This window comes from Centropristis striata, chromosome 5, assembly GCF_030273125.1.
Source record: "Centropristis striata isolate RG_2023a ecotype Rhode Island chromosome 5, C.striata_1.0, whole genome shotgun sequence".
Taxonomy (NCBI): domain Eukaryota; kingdom Metazoa; phylum Chordata; class Actinopteri; order Perciformes; family Serranidae; genus Centropristis; species Centropristis striata.
Window position 1 is genome coordinate 18,419,890 of NC_081521.1, and position 17,212 is coordinate 18,437,101.

At 39.7% G+C, this 17,212-nt stretch overlaps 1 long non-coding RNA gene across 1 annotated transcript in view; it reads left to right on the forward strand.

Annotated features, from left to right (window-relative positions):
• Positions 1 to 16,253, forward strand: part of LOC131971608 (uncharacterized) — a 29,875-nt gene extending 13,622 nt beyond the window's left edge. Inside the window, exon 3 of the long non-coding RNA XR_009394394.1 lies at positions 15,367 to 16,253. This is a non-coding gene — a long non-coding RNA (uncharacterized LOC131971608). The remainder of the gene's footprint in view (positions 1 to 15,366) is intronic.
• Positions 16,254 to 17,212: the final 959 nt, after the last annotated feature.

Genomic DNA, 17,212 nt, shown 5'->3' on the forward strand with positions numbered 1-17,212 from the left:
GCTCAAAGTGTTAACAAAAGATGTTTGCTATCCACTGGGGACTGCAGCAAAGAGCCGCCACGTTACAGAAATAGCAACCACCGTGCTTTTGGAGCTCGCTTCATTGAGACTAACAGAGCTCTCCAGTTTTAAAAGCTACATCCCCAAATAGACAGGTTATGATAAATTAATTTGCTGCTTTGATTTTTGCTCCTGTCAAATATGAGAGAAGGCGGCGGGCTCGATCACTCAGCAGACTGCTGCTCCGTGTCAGCACTTCTCAGTTCTGACTGAATGCTTTCTCTATTGTAGACACTGAGCCGCAGAGACAAACCATCATAAATATATTTTACAGTATGCAGAATTTTTTGAAAACTGTGAAATAAGCAGCCAATCTCAAGCCGCTGCTGCCAGTGCATCTCCGTTCGCTCGCTGCGTCTATCTCATTGTCAGCAGACAGCAGCGCTCTCATTATCATTTCATGAGGCCCAGTTGGCAGAGTGCTTCACGCCTCGAACTCTGTTGGAGTGAATTAACTTAAAACAGGATTCAGACATTTGCCCCAGATATTTTTAGTACTTCTCAGGCTGCTGCAGGGACTGGATGTCCAGAGCTCAGACAGGAAAAGGCAAAATCTATGTTGCGACCTTTCCTCGGGATCAAGAAGTTTGAGTCTGGAGATTATTTGACATTTATTTTACTGCACTTCTCCTCTCAGGTGCAGCCAAGCCTTCCACTTCTACATTAACAACCTCTGTTCCCTGATCAGGATATCATCGAGGCGGAGAAAGTTTCTATCGATTGCAGCCAGGAAAATCAATACTAGTGTGAAACTGAAGCTGCTTTAAATGCAGCAGCTCAGTGTTTGTCTCTTGTTAAAACCAAATTACTAGAAGGAACAATATATTTTAATAAGACGACTAACAAGCTGCAGCTCATTTTAACTGGCTCAGTATTGGCTTGTAGCTGCGAGTCTTTATCACGGTGTTTACTTGGATGAATTACTCATATCAATGAGACAAGTCGTGCTATTCTTTACAAATCATCAGAAGCTCTCGGCGTATCATGTAGCCCGAGTCGTGCAGGGGAAGATAAGCTCGCTGAACAGAAAGGGGGAAATGATTTCTGCAAAAACTCAGCACCTCAGCACTTTTAAATGGCTGTTAACCTTATCTCTGCGCTCAAGAGCGTCTGTGGATTGTCTGACGCTCGCTGAGCCTGTTTTTATGCAGACAGACAGACAGAGGTCTGCACAAACATGAGTAATAGAAAATAAGCTTTTTAGGAAGGTTGATGTGCAAAGCTCTGCAGGAGCATTAAAACGTTTAAATGTGACCTCGTATCAAGTCTGAAGCAGATGTGTCGGAAGAAATGGGAGGAAAAAGGACAAAATTGCCCCCAAATTATAAGTATTTGCTCCAATAAACACAATTGATGGTGTGTTTATTGGAATGCCACAATGTGAACATTTAATGCATGGGTTATCCTGCATGGCCAGAATCATTTAAATTCACAATATTATCCCAATAATCATCAAAACATCCTTAAAACTGGCACCAGAACATACTGGAATAATGTATCGAATTTGCATTCAAGAAACAAATTTGTATTACAATAACAGATGCACTGTAAAAAACATAAATTAACAAACAGTAAAAAGTTGCCAAACACACTGTCAAACAACAGAGACATTCATTAATTCATTATCCTTAACCCCTTATCTGCACTTGGGGTCGTGGGGGGGCTGGAGCCGATCCTAGCTGACATTGGGCGATAGGCCGGGTACAGGTCTCCAGACTGTCACAGGGCTGACACATAGAGACAGATAATCACGCTCTCATTCACTCCTACGGACAATTTAGAGTCACCAATTAAACTTAAGTGCATGTTTATCGGACTGTTGGAGAAAGCCGGAGTACCCAGTGACAATCCATGCTGACAGGAGAGCACACAGAAGAGCTACAGGCCGGAGTCGAACTGGCAACCCTAATGCTGTGAGGAAAGAGTGCTAACCACTACACCACCGTGCAGCCCACCAACAGAAATATCTGTATTTAAAAATGTATATCTGTAGAATAACTAATGTTTTTTTGGTGTTGTTTTTTACTTTAATATGACAATAAGTGATGGTAAACTTTTGCTCGCAGACCCTTTACCTTTAAAAAAAATATATATTAAATTTAAAGTTTTACTGTAAGAAAACAGAAAATTGTCTTAATTTTGCATTCAGCAATATAATGTGAATTTTTCTGACTTTTTACATAGATTTCATTGTAATTTAACATTCAAAATCATTAAGCAATTGAATAATAATGTAAAAAAATATCTATAATGTCATAATGTCATAATTTACAGATTTCAGCGTCCATTTTCTGGTTTATATATGTAATAAAAATATTTTTTATTATTTTTCATGGTATTTTAATGACATTTGCACTTGCAATTTAGGAAAGAAAAACAAGAAAAAACCCTGTAAAATAATACAGTAAATTTCTAAAAATATATATTTTTTACAGTGTAGGAAAAGCACATTTTTTAAAGTGAAAAACAAATAACTAGCAAGCTTAAATTAGGTCATCATAAATCATGAGGTTCCTCTTATTCTAATGCCTTTGCATTAGAATAAGAGGAATATAGAATAATACTGGAATCATGTCATTGTGATACTTATTTCAATCGCATCACTATAGAAAACACACATTGTTCCATCCCGAGTGGTTGTGCACATAAATGCCACAAACGTTACCCAAACTGACCTTGTGAAGCAATGTTTAATATTCTGCTCTGAGCAGATCTTTACCAGCATAATCTCCTAAAAGTCTTCTAGACAAATTATTCCTTGCATGTTCTTTGACTTCATCAAATTGTACCTGGAAGAGGATCCTGAACAAAACTCCCCACATTCTCCTATCTGCTCTGGCAGCGTTTGACTCATTACGAAGCGCTGCAGCGATTGATGTCACAGCGAGGCGAGCCCACCGGGGAGGACTGCGATCCTGCTTAATCAAAAACCTGCCTGTGCTTTAATGTTTCCCTCCAGGCCACATTTTCTCATTGTGAGTAGGAGCTGCAGGGGAGCAGGGAGATAGCAGAAACACTTAGATCTGCAAAAAAAAAAGACTACTGTTTTTCTTTTTTTTAATTATTCCTTTCCTCACTATAACTTTGTTTTCTTCCACTCACCTGAAGTGTCACGATCCATTCCTCTGCTGCTCTGCTAGTAATTTTCTACTCTCTGCTCCCTCTCTCTGCCGGCCACTCCCACCTCATCAGCCAACGCTTTTCACCTGTGCACTAAGGTGCTCCTCATCAGTAATCAAGCCACTATTTAAGCAACAAGTTCTCTAACATAAATGGCAGAAGAGGTCGTGTGTCAGTACCACAAATTAGAGCACGTATGCACGTATCGCGGCTCGTGTTTCACGGCACACATTAACATATCGTGGCGCGCGGTCTCGCGTTACTACGGCACGTTCTAAAAGTAGCACACGTACAGTCGGCGGTTGTGAAAAAGACTGCAGTTTCTGTGGATTTATGTTGTAAAACCACTGACCTTAGGTTTAGGGCAAAAAACTTCTGGTAAGGGGTTATAAAAGACAGTTTAAACATTAAATAAATGTACGTAAATGCCAGAAATGAAGTAGTTACAAGTGTCACGTGACTGCCGCAATTTACTTAAAAAAAAAAAAAACTTGGTTACGTTCAAAAACTTGATTCACGTAACTTGCGTAAAGAACATATCTGTTCTCCTGGGTCCGTTGCTTGTTCGACCCATCCACCACCCCAACTAACTGCGGGAATCCGCCCTTCTAAACTTCTTTTGGCTGTCAATCAGTACTACGTCAGCAAGATGGCGGTGGCTGCAATACAGCAGACGGTGAAATTCATAAATATAGCTTGTTTTACGCTGCCTGTACACACAACCTTTATTAATGTTTTGACAGGAGGACAGGCTGATTCGAGCCTCTCTGGTTCACACACTCCCTGCCAGATTGTTCTTAGCCTCCATGCAAGACTGTCCAGCATTTTCCTTCAGTCTGATCTCCTGTTGCCGACCCTGCCTGCCTCTTACTAACCTGCCGCGTCGTTTCTCCCGGTAAACTATTCAGCTTTCTGTCTCCGACCCGGTCTCTGTCTTAACTAGTGATGATCAGACAAAGCTTCGTGTAGCTTTGAAGCTTTCCATTCAATTGGTTCACTCATGAATCGGAGCTTCATGGTGATTAATTTGCTCCACTGCGCCACCAAGTGGACAATGGCAAGTGAACAATGGACTTCATGAATCACCATGGAGCTTCGGTCCATGAGTGAACCAGGCAGAGTGATTATAACGACAACATGGCTTTGGTGTGTGAAGCTTTGAGTCGAATTGTGCTTAAATGATAAAATGAAATGAATGCCAATAAACAAATATATTTATTAATATAGTGTCTGTTTTCCTGATTCAATCGTGGCAGGGACAGAAGGGAAAGTTGAAACAAAGTGGGGGATGGGTTGTGATTTTGATGTGCTTGTGTTACTTTGAACTTTCATTATTCATTTTTATTTAAAAACAACAACTTTTCCACCATGCTGGGCTTCAGGCTGTTTATTTTCTTAGAGATAATTTCGCCTGCTTTTGAAAATATTCACAGGCCACAGATGAAGCTAGGGTACAGAGGAATATAACAGCAAGTTTGTACGGATTTGAATAAACACTTTTCTGCCTTTCCCAATACTCCAGGGGGTTCTCCAGTCTTCCAATGTTTGGTTTGCCAAGGTATTTCTGGACTTCCACAGTTGCGTCTGCAAATAAATGCGCAGTGATGTATCAAGTCTGCGTTTCGTTGTCCCTTATATATTGAATCACGCCAATACGCACAATCAGTCCCAGCCGGCTTGCGAGGCTTCGAGCGTCACCACATACATCATCAACACAAGCCTCAATACACGCTTCACAAAAATCTCGACACATGCTTCAAAGTCTCGACACAAAAGGAAACATCACTAGTCTTTACCCTTCCTGGTGTTTGCCTGCAGGTGTGGCATCCTTTTGCAACCCTCTTGGATTCCATCAACTTGCTGGACTTATATGAGAGGTCAGACATCTCAGCCTCAAGAGACTCTGTGATTAAGTTTTTGGGCTGCATACCTATTGCCTGTTTGCTGTAAAGACCATTTAAGAAGAGATTAAAGACTCTTTACTACACAATCCTGTTGTTTGGGTTGCTGCAATTGGGTCCTCACACACCAGTTCCATGAAAAAACTTTGTCTGGGCCGGAGCTCTCTCTGTCACCTTGACTCTCCTTTTGATTTTGGTGCGTCAGATTCTAAGACTGAAGAGTCGTCGACCTGCCAGATATTGATCGCAGCAACGAGAGATGCAATCCAATATTCAGTATCCTCCTACTGTCATGCCAGGCTGCCATGTTGACAGACTATTTCCAGAGCAGCATGAGTGGACATCCATTATTCATGCGATCAAGAGCACTCTCTGTATGGATGGATTTTATGTATATACATGTAGCAGTGCAGCATGTGACAAACTTTAAACTACATGCTGTCTATAAAGTCTCTTTACAATTTAGAAAAATATAATACAAAGGCAACTGATGAGATATCTTAATCAGATTTGTTGCGTGTACTCCGTGGTTATCAAAGTTTTTAATCACATTGCGTTTGTGTATTTCAGGTACCCTGTTGATGAAATAGTCGTGGTAAATTAATCCCTATAAAACTGGCTACTCCTCAAGAGAAGGTACAGTGTGTTTAATGGTTTATTGAAACAATCAGATACACAGACTCAGCAAAACTACAGAACTAAGTATTGAAGAGATCCACAGTCATGTCTGGCTGGCACAAGAAATGTATGGAGAAAGGGACAGTGTTGGATAAAGAGAGGAGTGAACAACCCTAACCAACTAATGGTGCCCATGTAGAGGTGTATTAAATGAGGGAAAAAATAGTTCAATATCTACTCCTCATTTTGTAATCACATCTTTGTCTGTTCATTTGCTTTTGTAATACATTTTTTCAAGTTTCTAAAGAGACTTTATGGACACTAGAGGTGGGGGGAAATCGATACAGCATAGTATTGCGATATTTTGCATGGCAGTATTATATCGTTTCTTGGCCAACATGTATCGATATTTAGCATTTCGACGGCCGGTGGGCCCGGCCGCGTTTTCACCATAGCGGGCTCACTTTTAGGAATAGGATACCATGTCAGGAAGTTGTCGAAATAACAATGCAAAGTTCGGCTTTTTTTATGTTTCATTTAAAAATGTTGTTTGTTGTTTGCTTGTTTGTGAAAGTTTGATAAAATACTGCAGTGGTTGTCGTCCATACATGTTTGATTTCAGTTCAGTTTGACTGAATACTTTGTTGGACAGTCTGTGGGTTTGACTCTCATTGTGGAGAAATATAAAGCCTCAAGTAAGATGACTAGACTGAGGATTTTCTCTTATTTGACATTTTCTCTTATTATCGCAATATATTGTATTCCAATAGTCACCATATCGCAAAATGCTTAAATACGATAAAATCGTATGGTGGGGCCTCTGGGGATTCACACCTCTAATGGACACCCTGTATTTCTGCTAACTTCCTTCCCGCTGCAGCTCATTTTTAATTCACCTCACTAACTTTTTAGGTGCATAAAGTTCTCTCTGCAGACTGCTGGTCAGATCACCTGCAGGAGGTGATGACATGCCATCAGTCCTCACATGTGGGAGGGAGGGAGGGAGGGAGAGAGAGAGAGAGCTTTGTAAAACAAGGTTCCTCCCCGTTAGCGAGATGGGCCAGGTGACTCTCAGAGCTGTTAGAGATGGAGCTGAGACAGGAAGCGCTCTCTGAGGAATAGTGCTGCTCGTTACGCCTGCCACCATGTCAGGGCTGGAAGTGTTAGTGTGTGCTCTGCTCCCTAACAGCCATTAGCAAGTGACCTGAGCTGATGGGTGCCTATTAGTAAGCAGGGTGTTATATTAACCCTCTGAAGCACTACGGGCACTTTCAGACATTTAAAAATGAATTTTGTGCAAAATAACACAGAAATAATGGCATACAGCATAAACAAAGACTTTCTTTGATAATTATTTTCTTTTAATTGGAATTAAATTAAATTTATATATGCAACACTTTCACAAGTGCCCACAAGTGTCATGAATATTGGAAAAACAAATGGGTCTTCACAAATACATATTGAAGTATTGTCATGTTTCCAGGCTCTCCTGTCCTCTCCTCTCTGCTCTGTGTAAACAGCCTCTCCTGTCCTCTCTGCTCTGTGTAAACAGCCTCTCCTGTCCTCTCTGCTCTGTATAAACAGCCTATTCTGTCCTCTCCTCTCTGCTCTGTGTAAACAGCCTCTCCTGTCCTCTCCTCTCTGCTCTGTGTAAACAGATCTTCAGTGAATACTCATATTCACAGCCAGTCTTATAGCACACAAAAATAATGTGTCAATTTGAAATGGAAAAACCTCCAGCGATGTGTGGAGGAAATTCCACCATCACTATTAAATTGGCATTTGTGTGATGGCATGTCAGGGATTAGCTGTCAGATCGGTGGTTCAGCTAAGTGTCATCCCTGATTGTATTCTGATTGAAATGGCGCTTAGCCTCCTGTTGTTAGCACCCCAGAGTTTTACATTACAGCCCTGCTCTAATTGACAACGCCCTCGTGTCAGCGTGAGCGTAATGCTTACACTGCGTGGCAGCAGCTGGTGAAATATACAACACAGGATTACAAGGAGGCGAAAATGTGTGTCTGTGGGTGGCTGGGTGTAGGAGGTGAAAAGCTCGGTGTAGTATTAGTGCAGAAATGAGCAAAAAGAAGAGGGCAGTGGAGTGGAGATGTGCTGTTACACAGCTGGACAGGTGGAGCGGGAGAAGAATTTATATGGTGCATGTGAGACACAGCACAGAGAAAAGGTTAAAAAATGAAGTGGATGGAGAATGCAGTAGTGATAAAAGAGACCATGCAAGTGAATGGGGATGCCAAGTGAAATCCCCACCGTGCTGCATCTTAAATTCAACTGGCTGTCAGCAGGACTTGAACGCAGGCGTGACCTGTGATTGGTCTCATTGGGAACGAGGGGCTGAGATTGAGGCTGTGGCCAAGGCCGCAAATCGCCTCAGCAGAAAGGCAGACACTGTTCAAGCAGAACTAGTCTTGTCAGAAACAGAGAGTGATAAAGAAAGAGAGTGAGTGCAGAGAGAGAGAGGGAGAGGAGGATGAAATATTCATCCCAGCCACACCGCTCTGCCCTGTGATGCAGTTTTTAAAGAGGGCTCTCTCTCTCTCTCCCACTCCTCCTCCTCTATCTCTGTCTGTGTTGCTTAAAAAGTTTTCCATTAAGAGAACTTGCACTTTCAGTTGTCCAGGTCATCTATAATTTAGCAGGTTTGTCCCGTGGAGTTGCTTCCTTAAGAGCATTTGTGGGTCCTCTCCGGTCTGTAAAATTAATAGATAATTTTACCTCTCACATACACAATTTTATCATTGACATACACAAAAAGTACCTCTTACATTCACAAAAAAATAGAGAGGTGAGAAGTATTTTTTGGTGAATGTGAGAGGTAATATTGTGTATGTGAGAGGTAATTTTGTGTATTTGAGAGATTTTTTGTGAATGTGAGAGGTAAAATTGTGAATGTGAGAGTAGGGGTGTGCCATATCGTATCGTTCACAATTATACCAGTATTTATTTTTTTTATGAGTAAAAAAAAATGCATATCATGATATTGGCAACATTCCGACTTCTTGTCGTAATGGCATAAGGATTTACCATTAATTACCTAGTCTGTGGCGGCCTGCCAGACTCTCGTGCTTCGCTAATGTCACGTTTCAAGCCGTTGCTCATCAGAGTGTCTGTCACCCGTCAGTCAGTCAAACCCCGACCCACCTCTCCGTCCTCCTCCGAGACATGCGCGCGCATTCACACACTTACATACACGCACTGAATATATCGAGCTGCGTGTATTAGTCCCGTCCCCACATCATCTCTCTGTGTGCATCTGAGTGCACGCGACCCAAACTAAATCCTATCAACCTGTCTGGGCCGTCAGATCAAAACACACTGCTGCATTATGCTATTCGTTAGCCGCGAGCTAACATTAGCGAACAAATTAAGTTGCTTTTATCACAAAAAGTTACTATTATTTCCTGTCACTAAACAATGACGCTTTTAAAACAAGAGCACAGTGATTAACAGAATCCACCACAGAATTTAAAAGAATACTGTCAAAATAAGATGCCTTAAATAAAACATACAAGAACCCTTATTCTCCTTTACAATAGTTAATTAAAAAAATGCAATGATAAGATCAGTGTATATGATGGAATAGTGCTATTAGAAGTATGAGAGATCACCAAATTTGGGGTTTTATGAAAAAAATTCTCCAGAGGGGCATGCCCCAGACCCCCCTATCCAGCTATATTTCAACACTGTCTGGCTACTCCATGTCCTAGTGGAAAGCCCTGTGGACTGTGAAAAATGTTGTGAGGTTTTTGCCCACATTTATCAGGTCTCTCTTGAGAATGATACCCTGTGTCTCAATGAGATTACCTGTAATATCATCGAGAATATGGTTATCGCAAAAATACCCTGAAATATTGTGATAATCTTTTAAGGCCATATCGCCCACCCCTATGTGAGAGGTATTCTTGTGAATGTGAGAGGCAGAGGACTTCTTTAGCCTGTCCACACTGAAGCAACAACCAAATAAAAATCTATTTTTAACCCTTGTTGTGATCAGGTCAATGCATGTTAACAGACCTGGGTTCACAGCTGTGCAGTTTAACAGGGGTCAGATGTTAAACACTGCTCGGCTGTGGTGTGAAGCTCCACACAGCTTATTTTATGCCGAATGACTTGACATCTGGCCCATAAGCAATTATTTCTGCTCCGCTCCGCTCTGCTCTGGCTGCTGTCGCGTTTCCAACAATTCGCCTTAATTGAATGACAAAACACGTTGTCACAGGAACATAAAAGCTTTTCTTTTTCATTAAAGGACAATGCAATTTGTTACCACTTTGATGGGAAAGTCAATAATTTAGCAGGTGCAGGTAGTTCTTACATGGAGATCTCAAATAGGCAAATAAAACCCAAATATGTCTGTCTAGATACAACTAGACATACATGACAAAAAGAAAGTTATTTTATTATTTTGTGTCCACACCAAACGCAAAGCAACATTTTGCACTGCAGGATTACACGCAAAGTCAGTAAAAAAGAGGCAACAAGTTGCGCCATCAACAAATTTGTGCAATGTGTCACGAAAGTCTGTTGTCTGAGGTGCTGCAGAGATTAACTGTCGTGCACAGGTGTGTTGGCCTCTCAAACCTTTAGAACACTATCAGAAAACATTTAATTCCAGTTTCTAGTGGAAGCCGGTCAGAGTTGAAGGAGTTTATTCTCAAACAAGAATTTAGCCCGAGTTTATTCTCTCGACTAAAAAAGGAACATTTTGCATCTGTTTATAAAACTCTAATCTAATCTCTAATGTGGTATATTTTAATTTCTATATAAATGATGCTTAATACTCATGCATATTTGTGATACAGAATTATAACAATGAAAGTAAACTGTGTTCATATGACACTATTAGCGCCGAGATTCTCCTGCATCGTTTGTCTCAGACTTTGGCATTGGATCTGTTTATTGCAATTAAAAGCACAAATTCCGTTTGTTTTGGGTAAATGCCTAGTAGCAACACATTTCCTGGAAAAGTAAAAAAATCCATTTATGCATTTCTTATACTTGCGCATCTTGTGAATTGTTTAGCTTGAACTCAAGTTCCAGTTGAAAATTGTTAGAAGAAAAAGTTAAAATATGCTATTTACATTATTTACAGGAACTATGTGAGGAAATATTACCTGCTATTGGTAATTAAGTATTAATATGGATTGTGTTAACGGGAACATCTTTATTTTGAAGAGCAGGAAGTATTCTGGTGTCTACATTTCTATATTCTTCTTTGTAAAAAAAATGCACCATATTGGAGAGTAAAATGTTCCGTTTGATCGATGATCAACTTGAAAATTAACTTCAGGTTTGTTGTGAACACAGTAAAAACACACAGGAGGAGTAAAACATTATGCAGGAGGTTTGTTTACTGACAGTGAAATCTGTGACCAACAATAGCCTGGTATGAACACGTTTCCACCTGTGTTCACTGTCTCATGTCAGAGGGTTTGTTTGTGAAAGATTATTTACTGTAAGTCATCAGTATGCACAGAGGCATGGTGCTGGAGTCCTGCCCTTCTGTAAGGACACTTCACTAGAGTCTTTAAAGAAAATTGATGGGAGACCTTGACCTTGGCATCTATTATTCATGTGCATTTACAACAAGGCGATGAGGAGCACTTCTAAAACTTAATACAGGCAGAATCTTTTGATTGGCACATCTGAATTTAGCATAATCATGGCTGGAAGTGTGAATAACTCAAAAATGTCTTTTTGCAGAGAAACACCGTTATAATGACAGAAATCATTGAATTTCTCTGATATATATATATATATATATATATATATATATATATATATATATATATATATATATTTTAATTGGAATAAAGTGGAATTTATATTTAAACACTTGTCCACAAGTGTCAGGAATGTTGAAAAAAAAAACAGTTTTCTCCACATATTGTACATATTGAAATATTTTCATGTTTCCAGCCTCTCCTCTCCTCTCCTCTCTGCACTGTGTAAACAGATTTTCAGTGAATATTTGTCACTTGACCGTTGGTCTCAGCAGAATCAATCATGTTTTCACAGTGTCTCTGAAGAGCAGAATTTAATGTTTTTAACAGGATCTGGTTAGTGCAAACGTTTTATTTTAAATGACACATGTAGAATAAAGAGATTCTGACACTAATATCAAAATTTTAAGATTATTTTTGGCTATTTTTTTCTTCGTTTTGGTCACTTTTTCCAACTGAAACTTTTGCAACCTGTGATCTATTCAAGGACTGTCAGAAAGTTCAGATTTCAATAATAAAGCCTGGTTTTACAGGTTCTTTCGACAATAAACATGTTTTTTTTTTCAGAGGTTTCAGTCTGAACAGAGATTCTGACTCCTCTGTTATCTTTTTGTTCAGAGGCTCAGTGGAGGATGTGAAGGCTCAGACAGTTTGTGTAGACTTAACTACATCAAAGAATCTCAGCAGATACCTTAACAACACTGGGATTATCTGGATCACAGCATCATGACATCTGTGTGAGCGTCATGTGTGTATGTGTGTTAATCTTTGCCCTCATTTGTCTGTAAACCATACAACATGAACGGAATCAAGACAATCTAATTCCTCCTTACAGGGCACTGACAGGTCGCATGGAATTTATGATCGACAATAACAGACTATATGAAGGCGATATATAACGCGGTGTTCATGAGCTTCCCTATGCGCCTGTAAAACAGAGATCTTTATTCTTCTCTTAGGCGGTAATACGGCTCCAATGTACTTAAATACATATATAATGAAACACAAAGAAAGACTGAAAAACTGTAAATTTGTCATCCGCATCATGACTCACAGTAGAAATCAGCAGAGTACGTTTATCTCAACTGATGGAGCTGAGGTGTAAAACCCCGAGGCTGTAATATTTATTACACTCATAATAAAAAAAGTTTTCTATATGTTGAATGAATGAATGAAAGTCGGACATTGAGTGTAAATATAATGATAAACTTTTACCTCTCTGAACCCACCATCCCGATTCCGTTTCTTTAAACAATTGCCAAAAATCCACCATTTATCCTAGAAAGAAACTGTAAAATCAGGCATTATGGTCGGAGTTTGGACTTTCCGACAGTCCTTGATCGGATCTTAGGCTACGAAAGTTTCTGCTAACTTCGCTCCTCTTCATTTTTAATTTACCTCACTAACTTTTTAGGTGCATTAAGTCATCTCTGCAGACTGCTGGTCATCTCCTCCTGTAGCAGATAACCAAAAAGTAACCAAAACAAAGCTTAAAATGTAAACATGGCTGTAAACATGACAATACTTTAATATGTACAATATATATTTTGGGGGTCTTTTTTTTCGTCTTCTTTTGGTAATTTTATTTCTTTTTTTGAAAATGTGTATGTTTTGGTGTTTTGTGCCTTTTTGGGGGGGGGGGGGGGGGTTGTTGTAATTTTACATATTTTTTGTTATTTACACAACACTTGTGGGCACTTGGAAGAGTTTATACAGAAATTCAATTTTTTACCAATTTTTTTGGTTCACACTTCTAGCCATGATTGTGCTGATTCCATAGAGTTGCAGGACTTATAGATTTATATAGATTTTATATATTGCATTGAAATACAAGGACCATGTGAGTAAAATGAAAAAAGAGCAAAAACATGCCCTGAAAAAGCTTGTTGGGGTTCGGAGGGTTAAACAGAAAAGTTACAAACTGTGGCATCAAAAACAAGAACAGAGTTGAGTTAATACCAGTCTGTCAGCAATAAAAGAAACATTAACATCTCCAAAAAGCTATTCACAGTAATATACTGTATTATTGTGAGTGTGTCTGTCCATAAAGTGATTTGTTGAAGTGCACAATTGGACATGATGCATTCACTACGCTTACATTTTCTTGCAGCATAAACATTCGGACATACATTCCACCGTCTTGTTCACAGACATGTTGTGGCCCCATTCATACTGAGAAAATGTACATTTATTTTAAATGTAAATGAATCCATCAGCCGTCATGCAATCCCCTGGAACTCATTTCCGATCCCGTAATGCAACTTCGTCCAGCAGGAAAGAATTAAGAGAAAATCTAGAAATGAGAAAACCGGAATAGCAGCTTGTGTCATGAATATTTATTTCCCTGCATCTGCTGTGTGGGAACCTCTCCTTCCTGCCTATAAACTACCACACAGTATGTGAATGGAGATGTATGCATAAAACATTCATCTCTCACATGCGTGTGTGTTCTAAATGAAGAAACGTTACAGTAAATACCAAACATCTCTGCAGTACATTTATCACAAGCTGTTTACAGACGCCTGCAGGGACTGAAGAGGACACGGGTCAGTTTAAAAATATAACTGGATTATTAATCCACATTTAGATTGACATTCATTAAGAGGAAGTTGGTGATATGGCATCAGTTCTCTGTTTGCTGCTGTGACCTTCTCACCATGAGAGCAGATATAAATCTACACAAGTTACTGTGAAAGTTGTTTTCCATTGAGAAAAAATGATTCATACTTTACTTTCACCTCATGTCTGTGTATACTTATCTCAGAGGACAAAAAACTATTATATCAACTTCAGTTAGTTCACACTGACTTACACACAGGGATAGTGTTGATTTATTACAGTGTGGTTGTATGAGGTTTCACATCACCTCTATGCTCATGTCAAAGCCACCAGACTCCATTGATAAAAAAGAGTCATTTAACCTTTAGAACACAGTAGCTGCTGGTCTACAGCTGACTCAGTCATTTAGTTTGTTTGTGATATTTTGTGACTTTGGTGATCAGCAAGGTAAAATATATAGATACAGACAATCATGTTCCACTGTGTAAACATCATATGTCATATGTTATAAAACTTTCTGTTAGAAAAAGTGACCAAATCGAAGCTTAAAATGTTGATATTTGTGTCAGAATCTCTATATTCTACATGTGTCATTTCAAATAAACTGTTTGCACTAACCAGATCCTGTTAAAAACATTAAATTCTGCTCCTCAGAGACACTGTGAAGACATGATTGATTCTGCTGAGACCAACAGTCACGTGACAAATATTAACTGAAAATCTGTTTACACAGAGTAGAGAGGAGAGGACAGGAGAGGCTGTTTACACAGAGCAGAGAGGAGAGGACAGGAGAGGCTGTTTACACAGAGCAGAGAGAAGACAGGAGAGGCTGTTTACACAGAGCAGAGAGGAGAGGACAGGAGAGGCTGTTTACACAGAGCAGAGAGGAGAGGACAGGAGGGACTGTTTACACAGAGCAGACAGGAGAGGCTGGAAACATGACAGAACTGCAATATGTGGAGCAAGCTTCATGAAACTTCCAACATTCGTGACACATGGCACTTGGAAAAGGGTTTATATATAAATTCAGATTTTAAAAAAATCATAATTTATCAGAGAAATTCAACTTCAACTTTTTTCTTTTTTTCTGATTTCTGTCATTCTAACTGTGTTGTTCTGCACAAAGACATGTTTGAGTCGTTCCCACTTCTAGCAATGATTGTGCTGATCCCATAGAGCTGCAGGACTTATAGATTTATATAGGTTTTATATATTGCAGTGAAAGATGAGGTCACAGTGAGTAAAATGTAAAAAGAGTTTTTTTCAAAAGCCCTGAAACTGCTCGTTGGGGTTCAGAGGGTTTAATCAGATATTGATTTTTTTTTTTTTAAAGTGGGCTCTTTTAATTTTTTATCTGACCTTAACAGAACACTGTTCAGCCTCAGTGTCAGTCCTCCTGCCTGCATCTCCAAACTGCATGCAGAATGACATCTACTGCAGGTAATACACTCACTAAACACCTCATACAACCCCACTTCACTCAACCTGAACTATCCCTTCAATAACTGCAGCAAAGAAGAAATGCTTTGTACGACTTAACTTACATGTCAGTGTGAAGAAAGGCTGTCAGATCTGCAGACAGAGATCTAACTGTTGTCAGCCGGAAACTGAAGCTAAAAATCTACTGAAAGATTCAGAGTCTTTGAGGCATTTCTTCTAATGAGCTTGTGTTTGTTGTTTTGTTTTTGTGGGCAGAATTGTGTGACCTTGTTTTGTGAGGCGGTTGAAATGCAGTTAATCATTACATGCTAATGTCTCTTGGCTATGAACACAGAAAAACAGGCTATGAACAGATTTAAAAATCCATTAAAGGCAGTCCATAAAGCTGACCTGAGCTCTAATTATTGTGTATTGACTGAGCTTGTCTTTATCTTGATTATATTCTGTTAATATTGCAGAAGTGAATGTTTGGAAACTGTTTTACAATGCTGAGCAGTTACATGTAGTTATTACTTCCCTGGTGGGACAGCGGATTTCTTTGCCATTCTTTTTTCTCAGAGGCTGAAGTGAGCTCAATTTTAAGGCTGTAGAGAAGATACTGATATGAAACTAGAAGTTCTGACGAATCGATTGGTACCAACCGTGTCTTTATATCATCATTATTAATAAGTGCAGACAGTCTGTCAGTGAACCTTCAGACTCCTGAAGAGGCTGTAGTAAGATATCTGAATGAAAATGGGCTCTATGGGCCAGATGTCTCTCTTTACATGCCTGTTTTATGATGATAACTTGCAGTTTAAGTCAAAAAACGTGTATCACCCACCTATGTGGGTGGCTGTGGCTCAGTTGGTGGAGCGGGTTGCCCACCAATCGAAGGGTTGGTGGTTCCCTGACCATGTCAGCCTACAAGTATCCTTGAGCAAGATACTGAACCCCAAATTGCTCCCGATGCTGCGTTCATCGGTGTGTGAATGAATTCCCGATGGTGGCAGGTGGCACCGTTTAGGGTAGCCTCTGCCACCAGTATGAATGTGTGTGTGAATGGGTGAATGAGCGCAGTCTGTAGTGTGAAGTGATTTGAGTGGTCGCAAAGCGACTAGAAAAGCGCTATATAAGTGCAGGTCCATTTACCATTACCCATTGCATGTGAGTATTTTTGCACACTGGGGTACCTACACAGTCTCTGAGCTGCATGAATCGGGTCTGACTGGAAAGCTGAGACTCTTGCAGATTCAATGAGCCCAATTTTATTTAATCTCTATATCTTGTTGGGAAAGGGGTGAAATTAAACTCCAAAGTTGTGCAAAATTTAGCACAAAGGAAAAACAGACATGCCCACTTTAAGCTAGTTCTTTGCATTTAGTATAAATGTGTTAAACAGTCTGTGAGATGCATAAATTGGTAGATACAACAAGACAAAAATCTGTGTCGTACCCCTGGCTGCTTTTCTCTGTTTCATATGATACTTTATTAAATCTATTTGGGCTTTTTTTAGACGTGACATGGCCACTTTATGCACTTTATCAAATGCTGTTTGGGGCAGATGTTGTTTCTCCTGCAGTAAAATATGTTATTTTGTCCTCTTGCATATAAATATTTGTGCATCCTGGGGTCCCTAAACAGTCTGTGAGCTGCATAAATTGGGTCTGACTGGGAAGCTGAGACTCTTATGGATTCAATGAGCCCAATGTTCTTCATGTGTGATGATGTTAGTGAGTGAAACTTGAGCTCAGTGTATAAAATGAGCTGCTGTGACCTCTAGGATAATCACAG